Source organism: Panicum virgatum, chromosome 1K, assembly GCF_016808335.1.
Source record: "Panicum virgatum strain AP13 chromosome 1K, P.virgatum_v5, whole genome shotgun sequence".
In the NCBI taxonomy this organism is placed as follows: domain Eukaryota; kingdom Viridiplantae; phylum Streptophyta; class Magnoliopsida; order Poales; family Poaceae; genus Panicum; species Panicum virgatum.
The window spans coordinates 36,983,934-36,991,112 of NC_053136.1; positions in this window are offsets into that span (position 1 = coordinate 36,983,934).

Genomic DNA, 7,179 nt, shown 5'->3' on the forward strand with positions numbered 1-7,179 from the left:
CACTACTAACGAGGAGTTCCTAGTTAAAATATTAGAGGACCAACAAAAAAGTCTGTGTTGCATTTATCATATAATAAGTAAGATTTTTTTTCTTGATCATTGTGTCAAGATGAAATATAGCTATCAAAACATAATGGAGGCAGTGGTACTAAAGTTTCCACCATCCTCTTGCCATACATGAGCTTCTCTGGTTTGCATAGAGCGCATCACGGTTACCACGTGGAGATCAATTGGAAAAGACTGGCATTTTGGCCTTTGGATGTTGATCTCATTCTCCATAGTTTTTTTTCCGAGTGGAATCATTCTTCATAGTTTGATTATGAAGGATCGGGACGGGCGACCAGTGGGTGAATGAGTCTTTAAAAAATTCTTCTCGATGAGAACAAAGCCTATGCCTCGAAGTCAATCTGACACGCCTTTCTTCTAATTGCTAAGGTGATACAAGACAACTCATGATGAGCTCACCCTAGAAACGGTTAGAAAAAGCTCTACGCAAAGCGGAAGCGACAATTTACCAAAACGCCGAAGCAAGAATTCACCAAAATGCCGGAAAAACGACACAAAGAGGAAGCAACCGAGAAACGAACAACTTGAGCCAAATCTACCACACAAGCTTCAATTAACTAAGCATGCGATGTTTAACAATGATTAGCACATCTCAAAACCAAGCGGAAGCAAAGTTTGTCTAAAAGACCGATCAAGAGTCTCACCAAAAAATTGGAACAAGTCACAACAAAAGAGTTCTCTTAATTAAGCATGTAAAGAATAGCAAAAATAACTAATTAAAATAACTCAACTAAGCATGCAACTGATAATGATTAGTAAGAACAAATGCTAATTAACTTGGCCTAAACAGGTGAGCAGGATAGATGACCTGTACTGTTGCTGAGCCTTGTGTACAGCTGCCTTCTTGCGAGTGGGCTGGTGCACCGAGCCGGCCTGCTGTAGCTGTCCCTCAGCGTGCGAGCAAGGCCTGCCCCGAGCCGCACCGGCCTGCCGCCTGGCCCGGTCTTTTTTCTTTTTTATATTAAAAAAAACAAAATTTTAAAAATATATGTCCGTTTTGAAAAATTTCAAAAATACCCCCGGTCGCCCTATGGGGGCGACAGGCCCTAGATGTAATTTTTTTTCTTCAAATTTGCAACGAGGTCTATGGCCGAAAAAAATGAAAGGGGGCCTGTCGCCCACCCAGGGGCGACAGGGTCCCTCCCCCCTATATAAGCCTTGGCCGTCATTCCCTTGTCATTTTAGCCTAAAAATTCAGGAAAAAAGAGAGGGGTGAGGAGAAGAAAAGCGGCGAAGCTCTGCCGAATTCCGCACTTGTACAACAATTTAATTTAATTAGCGGATTAGCTGAATTAGATTTGGTGCTTTAGAACACTCGTTTAGTATTACAATTTCAGTAGTGTTACAGACTTGTTTTTAAATTAATTATGCATTAGAATAGAATTATGACAGTACCTTATTGATATTGCAGCATAAGACAATAGAATTATGACAGTACCTATATTTTCACGCATCGATTTGGTATACGATATGTGCATTATTTAAATCATTGTTCGTCATTTGGCGCACCACACTATTGCGCCAATGTCTTCGTCAGGATCAACCTACATTCCGTGGAGCAAGTGTGTAGCCACCGTACCTGAAGGAATTGATGTGCCAATATGCTTCTGCGGTTCGTTATGCAAGTTCATGCAATCTGAGGTTTTAGGAGATGACTACGGCATGAGGTTCTTTATGTGTGAGAACTACGAATATGATCCACCTAAGCGATACGGCAAAGGCCGGGCCAAGGTAGTAGGACAACATACGCTATTTTTCTTTGTGACCTAACATTGAGTTATGATTTTAACTTTTGTTGGACAAAGTCTCCTCCGCCTCTTTGTGATTTTATGCAGTGGTTCGATACCGTGCAGTCGCAGCAGGCAAAGGACTTTGTGGAACAACAAGCCAGGTGGGCTGCAGAACGTTGGCGCCGAATGAAGCACGAGGAACAGCAAGAGGAGAAGCGCAAGAAAGAGTAAGAAGAGATCCGCAAGAGGATGTAGGAGGTGGATCGTAAGGCGGCGGCCGAACGTGAAGCTGACAGAGAGAGAAAGCGAGAGAGGGCACGCCGTGCGAAGGAAGCCGGGCCCGAAGCAATTAGGAAGGGCAAATATCCTCGGTGCACTCAGTAGAGTAGTACCATGTAATCCCGGCATTTTACATTCCACAAGGCATAGTAGGTTTAGATGCAACAAGAAATTACTTTGTCGCGTGCACATGCCACTGCAATTATTTGTTTATGTTTTTAGTTGAGAGTTTGACTCTGTGTGTTGTAACTTTTACCATTAATTTGCAGTTGTAGCCGGGAATCTATGAAATCTTTGAACTTGTCCTTAATATTTTCGGAGCTTTTCATGTCACTGGAATACTAAAAAGCACACATTTAATTAATATAACGATAAGAAATAAGAACTAAGAAATGCATTACATAATGTGAACCATCAAGTTTACTTCATAATACAACGATAATGGAACACATATCACGCATGCAGTGGCATGGCAGAAACCGTTGCAAACTACGGTAAACAGATTATGGACTAACCTAACATGCCTTAGGTAATTAAAAAAAACACAACAAACACAACGATGCAGCATGTCACTAGCACTAGGGTAGTTCTAGTAGCCGTACCCCCACGTAGCAAACTGCGTTGAGCCTTCTCCGCAGTATCCACCCATTGCAGGTGGTGCAGGCGGAGGCGCAGGGCCCTTCTTCTTGTGACAAGGGCAGTTGCAGTAAGGAATAGTGCATGGTTCATCCTGTGAACCGGCAGCATTGCTGGCATCATCATCTTCGTCGTCTTTGTTTCCCTCGCTCACTTCCTCATAATGGTTCACTTTGCATTCCAGATCAAAGATCTTTATCTGGAGGTACTCGATGAACTCCTGAATAGAATCAATTGGTGCAGGATCGACCCACCTAGTAAAACCACAATTTTCTAGAGCATCGGAAGACTGCAAAACAAATTTCATATAAGGTGTCTCATTGAAGATAAAGAAATGAAACAACCGAGTATTACCCATGCGTGTGGACATTTAAAGAAACGCCGACCGCCATCCATCCCGTCGGTGCACATCTGCACTAAGCAGTCCTCACCATGTCTGCATTTTGGCCATGGTTCTCTACAGTTATCGTATTGTCGAAGAGGATTTTCATTGGTAAATTCACTCTTGTGCTGTGGCGGAAACTCAAACACTGGTTCCGGAAAGGAATCAGGTCCAAGAGGCCCCTCCCATATTATGGGGTCTCCCTTTCTTCCCCCTTTTCCTTTCCCAAAATCGTAGTAATTCTTCCCGCTAGACCCACCTCCAGATATTGGGTATACAATGAGCTTTGGTGTTTGAGTCCTGCTGTGAGTTCACAAACTTCGGAGTATTTATAGGCGCACAAAGGTCTGATACCCGAAGTGTGGAGTGTAAATGCACCTAAAAAGCCTACATGACAACACAGTGAAGAGGCTAGCTGACCTAACACTGAAAAGGCTAGATTCGATTCTCGAAATGACTACTCGATGCATCTCTGTGCATGCAGACTCACAGCACTGCATTGCTGCGGCTCGGTCGATCGCGCCTAGATGCCGCATTCCCCACTACACGCCACAGACCTTCGCTGTAGAATGACAGGTCCGTCGTCCTCGCCAGAGAGACGGCTTTGAAGGTGAGCTGGTGTGGTTGCCGTGTTGTCACAACTTTTTGAAATGGTGGAAGGGCACTGCTATTGGGTTGTCGTCATTTGTCACGTATGTTTGGGCAAAGAATGCGACATTTGGGAAACCCGTGATCGCCGTGCTGAGCAGTGGCAACCTGTGATCTTGTACTCGCAGCTAGATACACTATGGTTCCTATTTTGAGCTATTCGCGTGTCATGAAGTTTACACTGTATGCGGTAGTCGTCATCATCGTCGGCGGGATCTCGGCCGCTAACTCCTACCGCACCTAACTTGTCCTTCATTAAATCACGGAAAAAATTCGCCAGAATTTCCCTTATTTCACGAGCATTATGGAACCCACAAATATAACAAGTTCACATCAATAGTATCTATAGAAACAAATGACAAGTAAACTAGCAAAATCATAAACATCGTATAAAAATAAGCGGTCCACAGCTATCTCATTACAAATAAACATCAGAGATACAAACATCAGATATATCTAACCACCCCTAGGGTATCGGACCCTTTTAGCCCTCTGCTGGGCACGGACATGGCCCTCGGAGTAGGTGAGAACATCCGGAGACCTCACCTGTCGCTCAGGACGCGAAATGGGCTGCGGTGTCTGCTGCTGAGAGATCCCAAGTGGTGCTCCTCCTAGCTGTGAATACCCCAAGACATCGGGGTCACCTTGCGCAGTAGGCTCGTCTGGAGTCAAGCTGTCGAGGTCGTCTAAGGTGAAGCCCTCGTTATCTGGTGGAAAGGAGGAAAAAGAAGGTCCGGCGCCCGCATCGGGGTAGAATCCTACGCATAAAATGCGGATGTTAGCGTACGCTCGTGTATTTCATCATGACATGTAGAAACTGGAATACAAAATATAAACTAACCTGTGTAGGCCGGTATCTGTGGCCCCGGCACCATCCCTGGATACGGTCCGCCAACTGGTGCTGTCCCTCTAAACATTCCAGTATGGCCGAACGCAGTAGCTGGATCGTATCCAGTTTGTGATATTAGTAAATATGTAGGAACACTTGATCTAATTTTAAAGAGATATCTACGTTACCTGCACTTGGGAAGAACTGCGATGTCGGCCCGTGCAACGGACACGGGAACGACGACGAGGCCTGGGACGACCCGTGGCTGTCTTCGTACTGCACACGGCTTCCCAAGTTGTGCACTACCTGACGCAACTGGTCACGCTGCCTCGACCATGCCTCTGTCTGCTCAAACTGGGTCATTGGGGATCCGGCACGTACCCTCGTCAGGTAAGTCGAGCAGTCCGTCTCCATCATGTTGTAAAGGCGAAACTGCATCCATTCAGTAAAGGAACAGTTGGAAACACATGAATTATCTTATGAATATATATATATATATATATATATATGTAAATATGATTAAGAGACTAACCGCGTCAGCTAGTGCCTCCACGTGGTGCCGCGCATAGCCATCCTGAGGCCTCGCCTGCTGTGGCTGCGGGTGAGTGTCAACATAAACCAGACGAGCCCGAGTCCGGGGTAAGTGCCAGGTGAGGTAAGCCCTAAAGGAGCTGTCTGTGTGTGGTCCTGTTGGATGGACCAAGTGCTCGTCTGCCTGTTCCCATTGGTCCAGCAACGGCTGCATCTTGGTGAGCCAATCATCAGAGCACGGCAAGCCACTCCTTGACAACCTACAAAAGTGGACCACGAAGAATCGTTAGATTCGACACGAATGTATGAGCCAAGTTCATTTATAATTACCTGTGGTCCTGGCGACTGACACGCTCCAACGCAGTGGGCATCGGAAACTCCTGGCGCTGCCCAAACTGTCTCCTGACTCTCCAGGGGCAATATACCTCAACCGCGATGTCATAAACCAGGACGACTGTAGTAAGCCACAGGCTCGCATTCGCGGAGCAGTGCGAAGACAGGCCTGCTGGTGCACGGGTAGCCACAACCTCTGGGCTGTAAGGCTCCCAGACAACGTCCTCGGGCGTCAGCATGTCAAGCTCCGAAACAAACTCAGGATATGCGCGTCTAACCTGCGCATGCACCCAGGACGTCTGCATTCCGAATAAGTAAAATTAAAAGTGCGCTAATGCATCATGTAACAATGAATAACAAAATTAGATTTGTTGCGAATGTACCTGACGCCAGATCTAGATAGTTCCCATAGTGGGCCTGTCGTCCTCCTCATCGCCGTACATGGCCCCGTGGTAAGGCTCGTGGCTGACCATGGACCGACCAACGGCTAGCCTCTCGTATGACCAAAGCTGTAGCAGTAGTGGGCTTTTTATGGATTTTTGGTGGAATTTTCGGGCTCAAATGAGGAGGGAATGGGGGTCGGATGCTTATATAGGGAGCCCGGTCGCCCGGGGGGGGGGGGGGGGGGGGGGGCGACAGGCCCGCCTGTCGCGCCTGTGGGCGGGGGCCACAGGTCGCCCAAGCGGGGGGCGACAGGCCCCCCTGTCACGCGTTGGGGGGGCGACGGGCCCCCCTTTCATTTTTTTTTCGGCCATGGACCTCGTTGCAAATTTGAAGAAAAAAACTTACATCTAGGGCCTGTCGCCCCCCCTTAGGGCGACCGGGGGGTAGTTTTGAAATTTTTCAAAACGGACATATATTTTTGAAATTTTGATTTTTTTAAATATAAAAAAGAAAAGAACGCGCTTGCCCGTAGGTGGGCTGGCAGTGCCCCTCCTGGGCCGCTTTTGCAGGCTTGCTGGAGCCGGAATTCTATACATCTTCCGGAAGAATTTTTCTTCCCCACCTTCCGCAGTTTAAGATTCGTGCAAAACAACCACAACCCTTGGATCCACTCCAAACCCTAACTTTCTCTCTCTCCCAACCGAACTCGTGCGTGCCCCGCCCGCCTCGCATACTGCACCACCGCCGCTGCCTGCTTCGTTGCCGCCGCCGCCTACTCTACGGCCCGCCGCTACACTGCCGCTGTCGCGCGCCGCCACCTGCTCCACCGCCGCCCACCGGCGCTGGAGAAGAGGGTGTAATATTGGTTCAACATTTTTTTACTGGTGAAATGTTGAATGGACCATTAGCTGGGTCTTAGTGGATTTTATAGATGAGTTGCTTAACCATATTCCATAAGATATATAAGAGCCCCTGCTGGATCAGTAGCTCCTGAGCCACGTGCCCAGGCAGCACGAGCCAGACGCGTGCGCTCGCTCGAGCGCCGCTGCCGCGTGCCACAGTCGTGCATCCCAAGCCGTGTGCCGCCGTGCGCCGAGCACTCTCCACGCAAAGCTTTGCTTGTTCCTGCACCACAAGAACAAAAGAGAGAAGGTGGTTCTTATAAAAAAAAGAGAGAAGGGGGAAAACAAAATGAACTCCGAAATTTCAAACGCAAAATACTCACTCAAAACTCAACGAATCGAGATGAAATTTCAGCTATAGATGCGTGGTTACTAGACGTAACAGATCCGAAAAGATCAAGTAACCATCACGAATCGATAGAAAAACCGAAGCGCCCTAGCAAAAACACAAATTTATGA